Below are 21,594 nucleotides of genomic sequence, written 5' to 3'. Positions count from 1 at the left end.
ATGGGGAATAGAACTTATGAAGCGCCTGAACAATTTTTCTGTCATCGTGGATAGTATGTTTAACGAGACCGTAGAGGCTGTCAGAGAAATTGCCCAAGAACAACGGCAGATGGGAATTTTAGTGCTTCAGGAGAAGATGGCCCTTGATTATCTTTTAGCCGCCAAAGGGGGGTTCTGTGAGTTCATCGGAGAGGATTGTTGTACTTGGATAGAAGACACCGATGACAAGGTCCAGGCCCATATGGACAAAGTTAGTGAACTACAGGGAAAAGCTAGAGCTATAGCTAGTGAGGGTTGGAATCCGTTCAAGGGTTTGGGAGGATTGGGAGATTTCCTGTTCTCCATCGGATCTTGGTTGAAGGAAGTGGGAGTGTATGTCCTGATGCTTCTCTTTTTCATCTGCCTTTTATATGCCGCGGTGAGATGTTCCTGTTGCCTCATCGACCGTGTAAGCCAAGCTCGGGCAGACGACCACATCTCCATGCCCGCTCCGGGGATCCCACTCCAACCACTGATCGGGGGAAGACCTCACCAACCAACCACCTTCTCTACAGATTACGTCCTGGCTTCCCTCTAATTTATCTCTCTGAAGACCACATTCTCCAAGACCTTCAAGCAAGCTTCAAGCCTCATCATTGTTTGTGTCTGCGATTTGGAAAACTGTCTGGGTCGAGACCAGCCTTGTGTGGCCCCGTCTGCAGGGGCAATTTGAGAATCTGTTGCTGGATCTCCCCAGACCACCGTGGGATCACAAGCTTTATTCATACCACAAGTCTGTTTGTGGTTTTTGCAAGAGCCTTCCTGTAGTGAAGGTTCAAACGCTCTTGAGGATCATCGCTTCAATCAAGCCTGTTTGCGTCGAGTCTGCGTCGGGTCTTGTTGTTTCAGGTACCCCGTGGAGCTTTATTCTCAGGGACAACTACAGGAACTCTTTGAAGTTTGAGACTACACCCATCAAGCTGAAGAAGATCAAGAAGGGACACGAGGAGAATATGATAAAACAGGAGGGAATGTCATGGAAATTTTGTATTATTGGTCGAACTTTAAATGTGTCATATATTCGTGTTATTCATATGTCTCTCGTGTGGCTTAATTAAAGCTCTGAAGGCTGCAATTGGGCCATGCGCATGTACAATGTATGTATTACAGTACTCAGCTTGGTAATGGATGAGATGGCAGATCTGCGCTTATAGACCGGCATGTATACCACCACGGCATTCCATGCGAATGCTGCTGTCAGTAGCACGCGGGCCTGTATCCACATATCAGCAGCATGGTACCACGTGGGCTTCATAACGCAATGCGCAAGCGGTGTGAACTCCACGTGTAGGCTTATGCATATCTTACAACCCATTACTAATCTGAACTGTATCTCGGATGGATGTGTTTTAATAAAGATCGTACCGGGCCCATCCAGGTACAGACTGGTATTTTTAGGAGATGCTTGTGCAGAGAATTTTACATACCAATAGAAGCTAGTAGGACAGGAAATATGACCTCAGATGGCTCATAGGGGGGAAGGGGAGGAAGTCTGCTGACCTCAGAAGACTCATGGGGGAGGACCAGTGATAGATAATAGCAAAGGCTATGCTCCAATTGGAATGTACATCCTCTGTATAGGCAATCCCCATTGCATTGTTCGGTGGGAGGGGATTGACTTTATTCATGTGGGGGGCATGTGTGTATTTTTAATAAAACAGAGAGCTGGGTCTAAAATCAGCCCTTATGTGAGTTGCAACAGCATCCTGAGTGTCGTTTGATCATTCTAGGGTAACGGAGCTCCACCCCCACATTTCAACAGAACCAAAGTATTTGGATGGGCAGGAATCGTGTAATTTAGCTGCAGTCGTGGTAAGCGAGATTCGCACAGCTTTATGGGGGATTTCTGCACATCCAACTGCGAGTACTCACGGTAAGGAGAAATTCGTTAAAGCGAATTTCCAAGACATCTGTCAATGGACAGTTTGCTGCAACATGTCCCAGCTCATGGCAATGGAAACACCTGATATTGCCCCAGCTTGATTTGCTCACTGGCACTGGCTTCCGTGTGGCTGAAGGGGTGGCAACCAGGCTCTCTGCGGCAAAGTACTTCTCAACCAGCTCCACCAGGTTGTCCGCTGACTTGGGGTTCCCTTGGCTCACTCACTTTTGCAGGGGAACTGATAGTGACCTCAGGAATCGGTCCATGACCACACGCTCCACTATTTGTGGCCTGGACAGGGACTCCAGCTGCAGCCATTTCTGCACCAGGTGGATTAGGTCAAACATCTGTGATCTTGGGGGCCTCCCATCTTGGAAGGTCCAGCTGCTGACCCGTTGCGCTCGAACGGCCAAAGTTACACCGAGACTCACCAGGATTTCCTGCTTGACCTTGACCTGTCTGCAGAAGTAAGAGACCTTCTCTAGTTTCTTGCTTCTGCAGACTCCAGATCATAGTAAGCCTTCTGCAATTCACCAGGAAGTAGAGGGACGACCAATCCGGCCCACTGAGTTTTTGGCCAAGCTTCCCTCTCAGAGGTCCTTCAAACGACAGCAAAAAGGGCTCTGGGTTATCATCTGCAGTCATCTTAGAAAGGAAGCGACCCACATGGATGGCTGAGGGCCTTTCTCCAACAGCCTCACTTTTGGCAGGTGACCCCTGTGCCAGTGTCTGCACAACCTCAGTCAGGGTTTTCCTATCCACCTCTGCAGCAGTGGCTAGCTGTTTAAATAGCCTCTGTGTTTGCCCCTGTACAGCACTAATCTGTGCAGAGCACCTTGTTTGCTCTTGCGCAATAGAGTTGGCTTGCTGTTTTGCAGTGTTTTATAGCACCAACTGTTTGAGGATTTTCTCCATGTTTTAGCCACTATAGGTACTGGGCATTTAAATAGCAGTTCCTTGCTATGAGTGCCTGCAATCCTCCACCATATGTGAGCTGGGGATAGGCAGCCGGGATATATATTCTTCCTGGGGTAAGCAGTCTTTCAGGCACAAATATCAAATCCAGTGAAGTTAGTGGCAAACAGTGAAGGTGTTTATTAGTGCTATTTACAAAAGACTGTATACAAAGTGCTGTACAGGAAAATATCAAACAAAAAAAAAACCTAGCCATGTGTCACGATCAGGGGTCAGGCTCAAAGACCAGTTGCTATAGCAGTGTAAAGGCTTACCTGAAACCAGAAAAATAGGTACACAGGCAGGTCACCGTGGCGGAGGAATGAGATCACCCGAGGTCTAAGTACCAAACGCTGTGCACCAGAGCTCCTAATGGTGGAGATGGATTTGGCCGAGTGTTAGCATCAGGTCACGGTCCTCGGGATCACTCCACCAGTAGGTGAACAAGCAGAGGTCCGGTAGTGTATGAACAGGTAAGGATCAAACGGAAGCGTGGTCAATAAACAAGCCAAGGTCGGTAAGGTTGAGATCAGGCAGAAGCGTAGTCGAGAACAAGCCAAGGGTCAATAATGAGTGTAGCAAAATACAGATAACAGCAGAGATGATAAGGAGCACGATATTGGCTGGAGAGCACAATAATCTGGCAAACCGGAAGTGCAGAGGCATGGTTTATATCAGGAAGTTCATGGGAGGAGCAAGGGGTTCAAGGTTCATGATAAACAAGGTCAAGATAGGATCATCCAAATAATTGTCAAGGGAGCTGTCCAGCATTTCAGGTGGCTCAGCAAGAAGAAACATTGCCACTCACCGCAGAAGGCCCAGGTTTGGACCCAGACTCTGTCCCGGTAATGCAGATAGTAACTATCAGACTGATCAAGCCTACCACTTGTCAGCCACAACATACACAGCTGGTTAGTTTCCACCAACCTTTCAGCTCTCCAGACAGGACTTGTCTGATCCCCAGGCCGAGAGCTCTGGCTACAGATCCCAGGTGGATTTATTTGCCCATGGAGAGAGAGGAAAATCCTGCACTGGACCTCATATCAGAGATCCCTAAAGGTATAGGTAAGGAACCTGGGAGATCTCAAACATTACTTTCCCAAGGTTCCTTTGGGACGCTCTGCCACACTTCATATAGGTAAAATGTAGATTTTACATACAATGAAGAAGGCAACGTGAATACAATTATTGCATCTATTCAGAGAATCTCTTTGAAGTACTGAATTCTTTCACTAGAAAATATAACAAGTTGTAATAAACAATCCAAAAATTAGAATACACGTGATATATGACAAACTGCCAAACACTGCTTCCATCTAGTCCTTGGCCATGGTCTCAAGGAAGAGGCCCTTGTCCTCATCAACTTGGGGGCAAAGGTGCTTAGACAGGAAGGTCCCTCTTGGCAAGGCACTAAAACCATTTTCCCCCCTTTCTTGGCCAACCAGGTTACATGGTTGAATTCAGGGTCTAGTATGAATTGTGGGTGAGGGGTAACTAATTTTTTGTGGGTTGGCTTAGATGGTTATATGGTTTAAAATGGAGTTTTGTTAAGATACAAAAAAATCAAAGTCCAACATCAGAAGTTACAGTAACATCTTTTTTTCTTTTGGAAAAAATGTTCAAACCAAAAGAAGAAAAAGCAGCTCATTGTAACTAAGCACCCCTGTCAGTGTTAATGGATTTGTCCCAATTATTAGCCCTGTTCTTGCCTGAGTGACTTGTCACCTGTTTCCAGAAGCATGACAGAGCTTGAAAATAAGATTTTTATTTTATTTTGTTGATCCTGTCCTGTTCACATCTAAGTAATGTCCAACTAAATAAGTATAGGTTCTTCTTCGGCAAAATTATGCATTTTTGGCACATGTTTTTCTGGCTTTTTTGTGCCTAACAGTCATTCTCCACCTGTTTCCAACCTTCTTTCCTTTGACCTAAACAAAAGTGCTTATGCCTGCAAAGGAAAAAGGCAAAAATGCAGATAAAAATGCACTTAAAAAATGCTTGAAAGGCAGTTTTTGTCTTATTGATGCACTTCATGTAATAAAACCACCTTCATATTTACTAGAAATTTAAATATGTTTTTTTCTGCAACACACAGGGTGGATGAGGCTCCACTTTAAGGTTAATGGATTTAAATATTAAATATACTCCATTTGCCCTTTCTCTTGCCAACATTCAGAATCTTTTATAAGTGTAGTGCTTTCACTGTGTGATATTTGAAAGGCTGTATGGAACAAACTGTACAAAGCTCCATGAGACGTGTGGGCAAGAGCTGGATTTCTGAGTATAATAATGAAAGCATCAAGCTTCGTTATTTTTTCCCACTCTCTTGCATTTTATACTTGCTGACCTCCTCTTTTTTTTTCTCCTTCTGTCCATTTTTAGGAAACCTCTGTTTCTTTGCTTTATTGCTTTGCCCTTTGAATAACAACTGCTGATCAAAAACAAAAAAAAGTCAACTGCCTAGCTGCTTATGTAATCCAAGAAACATTACTGTGTGACATCTTTTTACGTTTGGATGAGAGATGTTTTAGAAGATCCATTTCAGCAAGATCAAGCAGAGTGTTCTCCATTCCTCATTAAGGGACAGCAACCACTTACCAATCTCCAGTACAATTTTAATTATACCTATGACTAGCAAAATAGTTTTTGCACTACATCCCTTTAGATTGATAAACACACTATTTGGACATTTTAGGTGATATATATTGATATATAACATGTACAATATCTTTCAATAAAAATTATCCTTTTTATTCCTATAAAACGTTTAAAAGCCACAAAAATAGAGGAATAGAGAGTTTCCAGTTAAAGTGGTTCTAAAGGCAGAAGGTTTTTTACCTTAATGGCATTCTATGCATTAAGGTAAAAAACCTTCAGGGTGTAGCTCCACCCTCAGCCCCCTAATGCTTATCTGAGCCCCATCGTGATCCAGCATTGTTCCTGAGAGCAGCTGTTCTCCAGGGTCTCTCTCTCCTCATTGGCGCACACAGCAGCAGGAGCCTTGGCTCCTGCTCCTGTCGATCACAGCCATTGAACGAATGATGAAACAGTGGAGGGTGGGGCCAAGCCATACTTTGTGTGTGAATAGACGATGTCCATTTACTGGAGTGCTACTTGGGAGCGAGCCTGGTTGATAGCCCCCATAGCAAGAGACTTGCTACTGGGGGCACTCAGCAGAGGGGAGGAGCCAGGACTGCCAGCAGGGAACCCAAAAAAGAAGAGGATTGGTGCTGCTTTGTGCAAAACTATTGCACAGAGCAGGTGAGTATAACATGTTTATTATTTAAAAAAATATTACAACCTTTAGAATCACTTTAACTATAGACAAAAAAGAAAAATAAAGTTTATAGATAATATTTCCACTGGAGAAATAACCTTAAATGCCCCACTACTTGGCTTGGTCTATTATATAAAATGGAAATGATCTTTCTAAGGTAAGTGTTGGTTCTGCCAATGGGGTAACGTTGCTGCTTGACAAGCTTCTCAGACTTGGATCTGCTTAATCAGAAAACTGTGATAATATATCTGTACACAGTATGAGAGTTCATAATCAATTCCTGCTAATAGGGGAAGAGGAAAAGCAGCTAAAAATGAAACTCAACAAATGGGGATACAAGGAACCGCTGCAGCAAGACAACATCTGGCTGTTAATATAGTTATCTTACTATCTTACTTCCGATGACTGCTAAGTGAACTTGTTTTTAGGCTTATTCAGCGAGTAGATTAAAATTTATATTTGCAGAAAGAGATAATACTATCATTATATAGGGACACTCAAAGGAAGATGTATTATCGTATCTCACAAATCATTAGCTAGAAGTTGAAACAGTCATTGGTGAAAAAAAAAATAAAAATATATATATATATATATATATATATATATATATATATATATAAAATAAACTTTATCCAGACTGCCATATCTTCCATAGAATTACCAACTACAATAATTTGACATCTGTCTTACACAATCGTCTCCAGTCATTCCCATTAGTATTCACTCCTGTGGTGCAGAAAAGATCAAGTTCCCAGTGTATCCCCCTCTTTGTGAGGTTCTTATTGCTAGCTGCTTTTCCTCTTTCCCCCATTAGCAGGAACTGGGTTGTGCTTGTTACAATATGATGAACTCTCACAGACATTGTCAGAAAAATAACAAAGATCACTGTTTCTGTTTTAAGTTGTAAAATACAACATTCAGCATTCTAATTACGCTTTTATACTCCATATGTTGCGCAGTGAATCTTGGACGGTAAAATAGTGAGGAAATGATATGGCATGGTCATCATCACCTTTAGTCCAGGGAGAAAAAAAAATTTCTATCATGTCACTAAAGCATATCCTACATTGTTAGTTAAAATTTATGCAATTTTTAGGGCAATTGTTTTTTTTGTAAAGATTAGGAGGAAGCTACACAGGTTAGCAGATTTTTATTGCTCTCTATGTCCACACTGGGAAGACTGAATCCTCTATTTGTCTTGGAGACCATTGGAAAGTGATGGTGAGGTGTTATTCTCTATAAGCAATAAAGCTTTTTGAATCAAATGTAGAGCCCCTCAAGTTTTGCTAGGGGGAGCTAGACAGGTTTTATTAAGAGGCTGAGTAGCAGCCTGGGATGAGTCAGCCTGGGAGTGAGGTAGTGAGGTTACCTTAGGACAGGCTAGGGAGGATCTGAAAGTCAGAGCTTCTGGTGCCCTCACATCTCTCCAAAAATCAGAGAGCTTTCTGGAGGAGGGATGGAGGAGAGGATCTACACACATCTACATACTTGAGAGACCTTGGCCAATTCCCTGAGGGTTGGAATGGTGACCAAGGCAACCCCTTAAGTACTGCAGAACCTAGGAACCTGTGTCAGGTGAAAGATGGAGTGAAGGCTGGAGTGTGGAATCTGGGACGGGGCCCGGGAGAAGCGCCTACCTGCAGACAGGAGCTGGAAAGAAGGATCTCTCAGCCACTCCGTCCCCTGAGAGAGAACCACCTGTGGAGCAGGAAAGGAGTCAGACCAGTGTAATGCCTGAAGGCAGCCACCAATCCATCAAGTTTACAGGAGAGGACTGAGTGAGTAACACTTCACCCCTGGGACATATAAGGGAAGAGGTCAACAAAAGAAAAAACTGAAAAAAGTCCCCTGTGCTCAAGAGTTGTGGGATGATATGAACAGTACAGGTCTTTAAGCATCCATCTCCCGCACAGGTCTTGCTGCCCTCTAAGGGTCGGGGGGGGGGGGGGAACCTAAAAGTGAACAGCAAAAACAATGGAAGAAAGGGCACACCCTAGTCTAGTGCATTCCCTGAGAATAGCATTTTTATTAAAACAGCAAAATGTATACTCACAAACAATTATGTGAATAATGGCTCTGAAGAAGAGGAGACTGTCCCTCGAAATGCATCAGACATTTGAGGGTCTTCTTGAGGTTTGGGAGTTGACCTGGTCGCTTTGAGATTATGGTGCTTTTGACACAATTGTTTGTGAGCATACATTTTGATGTTTTATTAAAAATTCTATTCTTAGGTACTGCACTAGACTGGTGCACCCTTTCTTCCATTGTTTTTGAAGGGAAGAGAGTAGTGAGGTGGGAATTACAGGAACCGATCCTCTCTGCAGAAGCTAAAATCCAGCAGGAGGAAAAGGAGAAGAAACAGGTTTTAGCTGCTGCAGAGAGAGCCATACAAGGAATTGGTTCCAGTAATTGCCCCTCTACCATGCTGATCACCCTCCCTGCCCACATCAGATTCACCCAGCTGTCTTGGCCCCCCTGCTGGCTTGGGCCCCATAGAGGAGGACTCATGGTACCCCCTTATCCACAGCCCTGTGAGTAGGCCTGTCTGTCAGACTTGCAGCTGTTCTTCACTGATTATACCTGGAAGGCTCTTTTCCAGTATAGCCTTCGAGAGTCACCAGTCTTTTCAGCTGTGCCCCTTTTCCCCCTTGCAACTTTAGAGGAGGATGTCTGTCTTGCCTCTGGTTTGTCCGAGCCCTTATACAATTTGTCAGAAAAAAAGCACGGATCACTGCTGTTAAAAATTCTAAACTGCTATCTTACCGCCATGTATATTATTCCATGGCAACTAAAAAAAAAATTCAGCATTTTAATTATGTTTATATACTCCATATGTCAAGCAATGAATCTTGGATGGTAAAATAGTGGGAAAATGATTTCCATCAACCATGGATCCAACAGATGTTCCAACTAATTGTATTTTTTTATCGCAATCCGCTCAAAACTGGGTATTGCTCCATAGCACACTTAATTCAGTGTATTACAGTATTAAAGCTTCTTGGTGTGGAGCAGGTCATATTTGTCTTTAGTCCAGGGAAAAAAATAATTTGTTTCATTTCAATAAAGCATATCCTACATAGTTACTCATTCAAATTAAAATGTAAAGAAAAAAAAACTTTATTTCATTTTTAAATAGATCAGGAGAGAGTTAGACCCCGTATCAGGTTTGTATTGCTATCTGTAGCCTCATTGGGGAAATGGAGATAGATAGTAATGGTAAGGTGTTATACTCTATGAACAATAAAGCTTTTTTGGAATCACAAAAAAGGAGACAGTGGTGTGCAGTTACTGTGTATCTTAAATTGTCCTTTAAAGCCCAACGCCAGTAAGAGCACATATACATTAAATTGGATCTGCCAGCAGCTCATTAAAAAACAAAACAAAACAAAAAATAACAGTTTTATCTGCTATACCTACTCGATCTCCAGTGCTCTCCATAGAAGACTCAACGATACAGCAAATTGGTGCTGCTTCTCTTCTCAGATAAATAATGACCAGCATCATTCAACCCACTTCCCGTGAGACCAGGGCAGCATTTAGGATCTGCCTACTGCTAGAAAAATAAGAGAATAAAAGAGGACCTGTAACAACATCAGGCCAAACTCCTTGAAAAAGGGAAGTACTGTATATACTTTTATTTCTTTTAGGATTCAAGGTTATTCCAACGTAGGTTGGTGGCTTGAAATAGATGGAAAGATCCTGAGCCCATAGATTAATAGATACATTATGAAGTGAGGCCTTTGTGATATCTTGAATTCTCCCCAGTCCATCATATGCAATGGCGCTCAGAAATTTCCAGTCTGTAAAAAAACATTCTTCATGTGTCATTGTCAGTCAGGTTGTGGACCAAATAGAAGGTCAGCTCCTCCTCATGGCTGTTATGATCATGCCACATGTGTGGCTACAGGGGTTGGCCGAGATGAAGACATTCTACTACTATACTGTCTCTTTCACATGAATGCAGATCTGGGCCAACAGATGATCTCAAATTCCTCTAAGACAACCTCCACAGTACATAGCATGTTCTCTTGGTTCCCCTGTAAACACAAAGAGTTATTGGTTCTCTTGTTTATCTGGCTTCCAGGCCCAGAGTGGAACAATCAACACTCCCACAGAAGATCACTCTATTTCAGCTCCTACTGACACAGAATGCCCAGTTGGTTTGGAGCTGTAACCATTTGCTTAATACAACTTTTAGCAAAAATTACAATTTCTTTTTACCGAGGTCTCCCAGAAAAATGTCTTGTACAAGTTTTTCAACATGAGTATTTTCCTTTTTTAATGAGTAGGGGAGCTTACCAATGCACATGCATACAGCCAGGTTCCCATGTAGGAGGCATATCTAGTAATCTCACAGTTCTAAGACTTTCAACTATAAAGTCATTGCCCATAACAGGTTCCAACTTAATGTGGTGAACCAAGTAATTATGCCTATCCTAACAGGGGTCCACTCTAGGGAAACTTCCTTGACTTGACTTCCTTGACTCTACTCCCTTTATTACCTCACATTGACCCTTAAAGAGGAACTAAACTGAAAGAAATACTCATCTCATGCCAGCAATACGGCCATTAAATCCCTCACTGGCTACAGACATCTTCTCCCTGTCTATTTCTGAGTGCTGGGTTTTTGGCCTTCTGTCTGGCCAGTGGCAGAATGGACCATCATTCCACCACAAATGGAGTGTGTCAGGAATGCATGGTAATCTGCACATATGTAGCTCAGTGTGCATTCAATATAAGACTGTGAGCAGACAGCATTGTCTCTTCTGCAGTAAAGAGCTGCATGCTCAGAGTTTTTTTTATTAGTTAACCTTCAAAAATACAGAGGAAATGGCTAACAGGTCCATTGAATGATACTTGAGGGGTGGAACTTTAGCCTTATAGACCCAACACCTTCTTACAAGTTAAATATAGAAAATGTTTGTTGCCTGAGACTTGGGTTGTACATTTGAGGCTTCACATTTGTCCTGAAAGTGAGCAGTGTTCAGGACTACATAACCAAGGCAGAGGGTTCCTGGACCATCTCTGCCCAAATCTATTATAAATGGACCATAGATTCCCAGACAGCCTATGTACAGCTGCACAATCTGCCTCTGCTTTAATCAGCCAATTGGGTGTGCATTCATTTCCTACGCACAAGACTGCATATTCAGATTGTACACTCTTTGGATGGATGCATAGATGTTTATAACACCGTGGCACTTGGTCATTTCAGTAGTTCCCACACCCTTGCCCAGGACAGTAATGACAGCAGAGCCAGGTTGGAAGAGTCAAAATACATGCTGAGTGCGCAGTACACCTGGTGCTCAGGTAAGAAAATATATGTCATACACTATATTGCCAAAAGTATTGGAACACCCATGCAACTCCTTGGATTCAGGTGTTCCAATTAGCTCCATGGCCACAGGTGTATAAAATCAAGCCCCTAGGCATGCAGACTGATTCTACAAACATTTGTAAAAGAATGGGTCACTCTCAGGAGCTCAGTGAATTCAAGCATGGTCCCGTGACAGGTTGCCACCAGTGCAGTAAGTCCATCCGTGAAATTTCCTTGCTACTATATATTCCACGGTATTATAACAAAGTGGAAGTAACTTGGAACAACAGCAACTCAGCCATGAAGTGGTAGGCCATGACAAATGACAGAGCGGGGTCAGCACATGCTGAAGCACACAGTGCGCAGAAGTCATCAACTGTCTGCAAGTCCATAGCTAAAGACCTCCAAACTTCATTTGGCCTTTAGATTAGCACAACAGTGCATAGACAGCTTCATGGAATGGGTGTCCATGGCTGAGCAACTGCATCCAAGCCTTACATCACCAAGTGCAATTCAAAGTGTTGGATGCAGTGGTGTAAAGCACACTGCCACTAGACTCTAGAGCAGTGGAGACATGTCCTCTGGAGTGATGAATCATGCTTCTCTGTCTAGCAATCTGATGGATGTGTCTGGGTTTGGTGGGTTGCCAGGAGAGTGGTACGTGATTGACTGCACTGTGCTAAGTGTAAAGTTTAGTGGAGGGGGGATTATGGTGTGGGGTTGTTTTTGAGGGGTTGGTCTTGGCCCTTTGGTTCCATTGAAGGGAATTCTTAAGGCATCAGCATACCAAGACATTTTGGACAATTTCATTCTCTCAGCTTTGTGGGAACAGTTTGGGGATGGCTCCTTCCTGTTCCAACATGACTGTGCACCAATGCAATAAGTAAGGTCCATAAAGACATGGATGAGTGATTTTGGGGTGGAGGAACTTGACTGGCCTGTACAGAGTCCTGACCTCAACCCAATAGAACACCTTTGGAATGAATTAGAGTGGAGACCAGGTCTCATCAAACATAAGTGCCTGATCTCACAAATGCACTTCCTGAAGAATGGTCAAACATTCCCATAGATACACTCCTAAACTTTGTGAATGGTCTTCCCAGAAGAGTTGAAGCTGTTATAGCTGCAAAGGGTGGGCTAACTCAATATTGAACCCTACGGACTAACACTGGGATGCCATTAAAGTTCATGTGCGTGTAAAGGCAGGCGTCCCAATACTTTTGCCAATATAGTGTATGTATAAAATCTCATTTATGAGTATGTTAAGCAGAAATCCATCTGAGTGCAATAGATGGCCAAGGGGGTATTTCCTGAATGTAATTTCATTCAGGCAATCACTCATTCCAGATTAGATAGAAATTACATCCATTCTCCAGATGTCAACAAAGAAAGCTGCTGAGTCAGATCTCTTTATAATGACAGATATTCTGCTCAATAAAGAACTAGGTAAGATGACATCTGGGACAACCGGTGGAACATTTGTTGTTAGCTTTCCATTCTCATAACACAAAGAATGTACTTTAAAAGAGAAGCCGGGCAGTGTGCTGGATTTATGGCTGCTCTGATGTTATCCACTAAGTCATTATAGTGCAAGAACCAGCAAGGTGCAGCTTGTGTTCAGGAAATGATTACAAGGCCAGCTCCACCAAGACTGATATCATAGCTTTCACTATCTCTAGAGCAAATTGGCTGTCAGATTTTTATTTTTTATTTCATTTGAAACACCATTGGTGAGATTTCTTAAAGTAAATGTAAACCCAATCCCTAAAATTCCACATAAACTTTAAAGATATTCTGTCAACAAACCGTTCATTTCAACAATCTTCCCCTTGATATGTGTATTTATTGTACTTTAACCATATCATTTACATACAAAACCTCTCTTTTGTAGGCAAACAAAGCCCTAAAGCTGCTGCTGGTTGCCACCTTCATGAGAGTGATGTCAGCAGTCCCAGCAGAGAAATACACAGCAGCATGTTTCCCTAGTAAAACACACACAGTACATTATGTAAAACAGCACACAGTTAACCTTTTGATCGCCCCACATGTTAACCCCTTACTGTCCATTGTCATTAGTACAGTATTAGTGTTTTTTATTAGCACTGATCACTGTGTTAGTGTCATTGAGATGTCAGTGACAGTTAGTCAGCCCCCCCCCAGTGTCAGAATGCCTGCAGCAGTCCCACAGTCTCACTATAAGTCACAAAAAAATAAACACAGAAGAGATCAACACCACCAAAAGAAAGCTCTATTTGTGGGAAAAAAGGACATACATTTCATTTATATACAGTGTTGCATGACCGCTCAATTGTTAGTTAAAGTAGAGCCGTAACGCAAACAATGGCCTAGTCAGGTTGGGGGGTAAATCTTCTGGAAGGCAAGTGGTTAAGGATTAGGTTGATGTTAAAGATCATTTATAATTATTGCTTCTTCAGCTGTGAAAAGCTCTATTTTTTTAGTTTGATGAATGCGCAATACATGCAATAAAAGCAACCTGAGACCAAAGCTCATGTGCCAAAATTTCTTGCACTGGTAACAACTAAAGCTCTTTCTGAGACATTGATAGCAAATGTAGTGCAGAAGGTGACATTGTGTGCTGCTTAGAATATGTCTCTTCAGATTCTGCAGCTGCACACGCTTTAGCTAAAACATTTATAAACTAACTATAAATGCACAGTGCTTGTGTTCCGTACAGAATGAATGTTGAATTGTTACATTTCTCCAGCATTAACAATTATTGCATCGATTATTGCCCCTCCAGTATGCTATTGCCTTAGTACATTCTTTGCCTCAGTCTATAAAACTGGCTCTTCTTTATACAGAAGTTTTCAGTGTTAGCTACAAATCTTGTTTATTGGCCTAGTCAACGAGTGGAGTGCAATGTCTTTTACCATTGCTGGCAGTGCAGATATCAGAAATAAATCTTGAATTTTCATCGTCAAAGTTAAGAAATAGTAGACATCTCAGTGACTGATTCTGCATATCATGCTACAAGAGTGGAAGTGTTTTGTGCTCCATGGTTTTGGCAATAACTATATTTACCGTCATCCCTGGAGCCCATAGGCACATAGCCCTTAGTGCCTAAAGCAACATCAATCTGTTAGAATTTCTTCTTCTACTCAGGATATTTTCTTATTTTACTGGTCCTAACTTGACTTAGAATATTGTGAATTGATGTAAAAAAGCTTCTGTAAGGTGACTCCATTTCAGCCGATGATGACTATAAAGTGTGTGTCTAATGACTATAGAGGGAAAAGCCACCTCTTTGTCTTTGGCACAATCCTATTTTTCTTGTAAATATGTTCCTGATAGCCCTTCAATGAAACTAACAAGTTATGCAGTGCTTTACGAGTTACACTGGACTGGACTATATGTGGTGCTCACCCCCGAAAGGACTGCTGATTTGTGTCCAAAGTTTTTTTCCCACTAATGTAGTGGCAGCCAGGCAAACAGAAAATTTCACTTCTCTGGATAAGTAAACAGTCTAGGGCTTACTTTTTTTTAAAGTTTATTGCAGATTAACTTGGATGGGGCTTCAGGATGCTGTGGGATACTCCAGAACATTGAACAAGAAGGTGAGGACATGAATTGGATAGCACTGGGACACCATTAGCAATGTCCCAAGACAAGCAAGCTGGAAAACTGGAAACTAACCAGTGAGAAGTAAATCATAATTCTGGGCCTGACTGAATGTCAAGAGAATTGAAACTGAGGTTTGTACACACTGTGTCTCTGGGGCTTGGATGTCTTCCTCCAGATTCCCTCCAGATAGCCACCCAGTGAAACCTTCAGACCATATCCTCAATGAAGCCCCTATTTTAGCTCTCAAAGAATTTGTAGCAAAATAGGCCCTCCAGCTTAGCACAGCTGGGACCTTTATGCGCTCCTGGTACATGTCAGCTAAGCTGCCCTAGAGGGCAGCAGCTCTCCAGGCTGGGAACTCCTCCAGGATGAGAACCCCTTGCTCCCACCCTCAATTATTTATGCTTCCTCCCAACCACTAATTGGGCACCCTCCCCCAGGAATTAGCTGGGACCACATAAATATTCATACTGCAGATTTGACTCTCCCTGCCCATTACTTTCCAGAACCATCCAAAAGGCCGGGGAAAAAAGCCAAACTCACAGCTTGTGAAACTCAGAGCAGACCAGAGTAATCATAAGCAGCTCCACTGATTATATAATAGACAAGGAACTAAATTTACCTAGCCTAGCACCTATCGAGGAGGGTGCTATACATGTCAGAAGCTGTAAAAATAATTTAAGCTGAACTCCTTGCAGATAAAAAGACACACATGAATGGAGCTTTGTATAATGGGCATTCAAGTCAAACCGAGACTTTTGAGTTTATATAATAAAAGAACAAATTTCAAGGAATGGAAATTTCATTTATTTTTCAACATACGCCCCTGCTACATTTATACACTTATCCCAGAGTTTGAATAATTCCTAGAAAGCTTCGGCATAGAAAGATTTGTCAGTACGCCTGAACCCTCCAAGGAAGACCTGCTTCACTTCGTCATCATCGTGTTCACAATTCCCACAGGAAGATTCATCTCTTGTGCAATTTCACAACAGGTTATGTGTGGATTATCCAGGATCAAGTGTTCCACGCGCTCAATGTTCATAGGAATGTCTGCTGTGTCGACCTGTCTTGAAATTGCACAAGAGATGAATCTTTCTGTAGGAACAGTGAACACAATGATGACTATGTGAAGCAGGCTGTCCTAGGATGGTTCAGGCGTACTGACAAATCTTTCTATTCCAAAGCTTTCCTGGTGTTGGTTAAATGCTGGGATAAGTGTATAAATGTTGCAGGGGAGTATGTCAAAAAGTAAATGCAGTTTCCACTTCTTGAAATTTGTTCTTTTATTATATAAATTCTAATTTCCTGGTTTGACTTGAAGGTCCCTTGTACTTACCTTCAGTCCTGATTCAGTGATCATAAGGACATATCATGGACACAGACAGCTCCTCTTCAGTCTGCCAGCCCTATTATTTCTTTATGACTCGAAAGTTTGCTGGAAGATGCCATGTATGACCAAAATAACATTATCTTTAATGCAAAAAAATCAAAGAGCATTGCACCTCACAGAGCATTGGTGACAACATGACCTTTTTAAAACAATGCATTTTCTCACATTTATGCATTCTCAATATACTGGAAAGATGCATCAAAATGTATGACGAGACATGACAAGCCCTTAAGCATCTGCTTAGCTAAGATAGGCCACACTGTCACTTTTCCTCCAGGTTTTTTTTTTTACACAAGAACCATAATCTTCTTGTTACTTTCCAAGTCAATTTAGCTGTCCCTGGGGAAATCTATAAGATAAATGATCGGATAGGTTTGCCATTTCCATGTCCTCCTTTTTTGGGAACTCTTTAACACTTTCCTTTTATTGAGGGCTAAGAAAGTATGCAAAAAAAATGATGTTCCTATTCTGAAGGGGCCAAACTTTTAGAAGCATCTGGAAGAGACGAGCCATCTTTATCTGCTTCGCAGCAGGAAACGATAAAAACACAATTGGCAGAACCAAAGAAAATTGAGGCCGGTTGCTATGACAACAAAAGAGTTCCGCTGATGGAAGGCAGCAGCATAAAATCCTTGTGTGCCACATTAAAAGCATGGCAATCAACAGCGGGCAGAACAAGTGGACTTTGTCGCAAAATGCAAAGCTTATCAATCACACTCGCTTTAACCCCTCCCGTCCTGGAACCGTCTCAGCCAGAATAAAAGTCCCCTTATTCCAGTTTTCAAGAAAGTTGGTATGCTGTGAATCATGCCCAGAATGTTTTTTTTTTATCTCCATTCACAAAAACTAGTTCTGAATGTTTACAATCAAGTATTCAGAGTTAGAGATAAGAGGCAGACTGATTTGGAGAAATTACCATTTTGTGTGAATCAGTGCCATTCATACGACTTTTCATTAGTTTGCAAGTTTTCAAGGCAGATGCTGTGGCATCTCTGAATGAGGCAAGGTTCAGAAAGATTTAACACATGCAAAAAAATTATCGATGTGCATGTAATTTGAAGGACAAGCCATGTCATCATCAAAAGAGTCTGTCGTGAAAATACTTGTGCACACCCTTAGATAAAATATTATATTTCCATTGAGTCTGCAATGTCCAGATTAACATTACAATGTCAGGATCATTTTTGAGAGATCTTCCTACTTGAGTCCCTTGAAACATATAAGAAACTGTTATGGTCAATGGACTATGTCTTTAGGCTTAGGTATGAACTATTTTGCAATTTTGCACAGTAACTGTGATCAAGCTTGGACCAATGTAATTATGCATTATGCACTGGCAGGGCCAGTGCAAGGATTTTTGTCTACACAAAGGTGCATTTTGCACCACTCTGTCCCCACTATCCTCCCACCACCCCCTCCCCTTCACCACATATCGGTGACCTGATCTTATCATACACACACTCCCCCCTCCCCAGATACCGCCCCTGTGGAAGTATTTGTTTGCCTACTAGACAAACAGGTATTTTAACCTCTTTGCACTGGCCTCACGCAAATGTGCGGCCTCCAGGCATCTGGGCCTTGACACATTTGTGTGCAATTAAGAAAAACATATGTGCTGAGAGAGCACGCTCCCAGCACACATGTCCGGTACTCACGGAAAGGCCCCGATCTCCTCTTTCGATCAGGACCTTTCCCGATCATGTGACCACCGTGACGGCGAATCATGGCAGTCACATGACCATAAAACCCGCCCTGCCTCCCGGCTTCTGAAACCTTTAGAGGCCCGGGAGGCACCAGTGCCAAAGGGTTACAAATCTGAATCCCTAGCAAGTGGCTGGGGATCCAGATTTTAAGCCACCCCCCTTCATCCAAGAGCCCTAAGGCAGCTGCCTAGGCTGACTTATGGTGGCATATATGATGATCATCAGTACAATGAACAACCCTTCAGCGCTAGCACAGAAGATAGAAAAAATGAGTGCAAAATGCAAATAGAACCAGTCCACAGGGTAAATGGATGGAGGACAGGATTTTGGGTGAAACTCTGGTGTGGTCGGGATGCAACGGTCAGTGGGTCCATCCAGTAAATGTGCAGAATGGGAGGGGGATGGACCGTGGAAGTTGAAGAACCACATGAAAAGACTGGCAGCTACTCCCCAAGGACAGGGGGATCCTACACAAGCCTGCAAAGGAACAACAAGCAGGGTGCCAGGTCAGATAAAAACAGTAGAACTTTATTACATCTAAAATCTTCTAAGGAGTTTTAGATGTAAGTGTTTTATAATAAAGTTCTACTGTTTTTATCCACGCTGACCTGGCACCCTGCTTGTTGTTCCATTGCATGCCTTATGATGGCGCTGGCCCTTCATACCAGTGAGATCCATATGGAAGGTGGAAATCCCTGTAGTAGGCACTTCTACAACAATATTGACTGTCTTCAGGTCCCTGTGCCAAATGGTTGCCTTGCTGCTTAGTAAACACAGGAGGCTTGGCATGGGCATCATTTAGAGAACAATTTACATTTTCCCAATAAAAGAAAAGTGTTTTCTGATTGGATAAGGTGAAATTTGTGACCTCATCACCACCGCCCGTTCACCATGTTCACCGATAAAAGTAGGTGAACCTGTTTCTGCATGGAGCTGCATCTTCCTTTTCTTCTGCATAGGATCTGCTGGTACTAAGCCTGAAATTCATTTGTGGCACTGAGTTAGTTAGATTAACCTCTTGCCCTCCTGAGGATTTACCCCCCTTCCTGACCAGGCCATTTTTTGCGTTACGGCGCTGCGTTAGTTTAGCTGAGAGTTAAGTCATGCAACGCTGCACCTAAATGAAATTTACGTCCTTTTTTTCCTATGGTGATATTTGATCGCCTGTGCTTTTTTTATTTTTTTGAGCTATAAAAAAAAAGACCGACAATTTTGAGAAAAAACTATATTGTTGACTTTTTGCTATTAAACATATCCAGCAAAAAAAATTTAAAAATAAAATTTCGTCATAAATTTAGGCCAAAATGTATTCTTCTACATGTCTTTGTTAAAAAAAATCCCAATACAGGTAAACTCATTGGTTTATGTGAAAGTTACAGCATTTACAAATGGCGGTATAGATACTGGGCTTTTTTTTTTTAGTTGTACTAGTAATGGCAGCCATCAGCGACTTATAGAGGGCGGCGCTAAAGTGGTTAAAGTGGGTTTTTTTGTGTGTCCTGTAGTTTGAGATGCAGAATATTTATATAATGCCTTATTAAAAAGTTAAAGTGGTAATAAACACAAAACCAAAATGTATTCTATTGTAGCCTACCAACCATTACATGTGGTGGCTACATCAGTTTTCTTTTCCCTCTGTTTTCACCTGGTGGTCTGGTCAGTAAAATACTTCCTGTATTAGCGAGACACCTCTCTGGAGGAATGAGCACAGGACAGGGCAATGTCAGTCTGGGGGGGAGGGGAGTGTTAAATGTATTTACATATTTGAATACAATAACACATTTAAGCCAAACTTCAGCTCACACTTTATAATCAGTTACAGTTTTTTTTCCTTTTGGGATAAAAGTTTTACATGAATAAAGAAAAGCTGATCATGTTAATCATCCTGTCAGTGATAAATGGATTGTCTCCTCCATGTAATCTGATACATTCTGCTACAGAGCTTGAACTGCTGAAAAACAGCCAAATTGCTGGCTGACTCACCAGATAAAAATAAAAGAAAGAAAGTCTATAAAAGGAAACTAATGCAGTCACCACATCTAAGAATTGATAAGCTGCAATATACGAAATGTTTGCTTTTGGATTTAATACTGCCTCAAGGCATCCGTAATACACATGCCAGATTCTGAGTGTCTCATTACAGGAATAGGAACTGAAACAAACTTGTATATTATGTTCCAAGTATAGAAATTATTATATGTGACAACTGTAAATAGTGACAACTATACTCTAATGGTATGAACACCAAGTATTCCCCTCATAGTACAAAGGAGTCTTTTTTTCTTTATTTTGAAAAATACAGACAACAATGTAAAGAATTTTATCACAAACGAGTACTATGTATTTTATCTACATCATATAATCCTCGGTCTTCTGATTCTTCGAATATGTCTAGGCAGTTCAGGTTCCTGGTCTTCAGTTTAATTATTATCGGTACGATTAGGAAATTGTCCTTTGTGAAGTGAAACTTCAGAAAAGTCCTGCCTAAGTCCTCTTGCACAGTGGACATTTTTACAGCGGCTGTTTTTGGCATTTTTTTCTACAGCCAGTAAACCTCACCAGCATGTTATCCTATGTGTCCATGCACACATAGACTGTAATCAATGTTTTTTTGCAGGGACATTTTTTGACTGGAAAAAATCCCCAGAATTACTGGGTTTCTAGAGGAGTTTTTTAGCTGTAAAAACACTTTAATGCTCAAAAAAATGTGGTAAATAGTGGCAAACCAGCATTTTTGGACAGTTTTTTTACAAAAAAAGTGAAAAAACACAAACATGAAAAAACGTGGCAAACGCTGATACAAAAATGCTAAAAAAATTTCACATTTTTAATGTGACTTTACACAGCTAACATTAGCAGCGATATTAAAATGCCCAGTGTGCATGGAGCCTTTAGCTGGCCATACACTATTTACCGATTCCTCTATGCTATTCAGCCTGAAAGGGCAAATTCTTCTGCTGGGCTATTGTATTCTGACAACCTCAGGCAGTGCCTGTCAGAATACACATACAGAGACTGCATACAATCACATGTTCAACTGTAAATTTTCCACCGGGCTCCTGAAATTTTTCAGTAGCAAGATATTAGATAAGGTGGGGGTGATGGGGCCATCCACTAGGCGAATTTCCAATTTCCATCAGGAAATGGAAGTTTGAACAATGTATGACCAGCTTAGCACGTGTAAGATGACTGGCCTTGTTTAGACTTTCCATAAATCTGGATTGCCCCTTTTTTAGTTACATAGGTACATAGTTAGTCTAGCAGAAAAAAAGACACTAGTCCACCTAGTTCAAACATAAAAGGGAAAAAAAATTACAGTCATGGGCAATAGTGGCACCCCTGCATTTCTGTCAGATAATGCACCACTTTGCCCAAAAAATTGTTGCAATTACAAATGTTTAGGCATTTTCATGTTTATTTCTTTTATTTGAATTGGTATGACACAAA

Source organism: Staurois parvus, unplaced genomic scaffold, assembly GCF_062004578.1.
Source record: "Staurois parvus isolate SC_StPar_1 unplaced genomic scaffold, SC_StPar_1.0 ptg000298l, whole genome shotgun sequence".
Classification (NCBI taxonomy): Eukaryota; Metazoa; Chordata; class Amphibia; order Anura; family Ranidae; genus Staurois; species Staurois parvus.
This window is presented reverse-complemented; position numbering follows the sequence as displayed.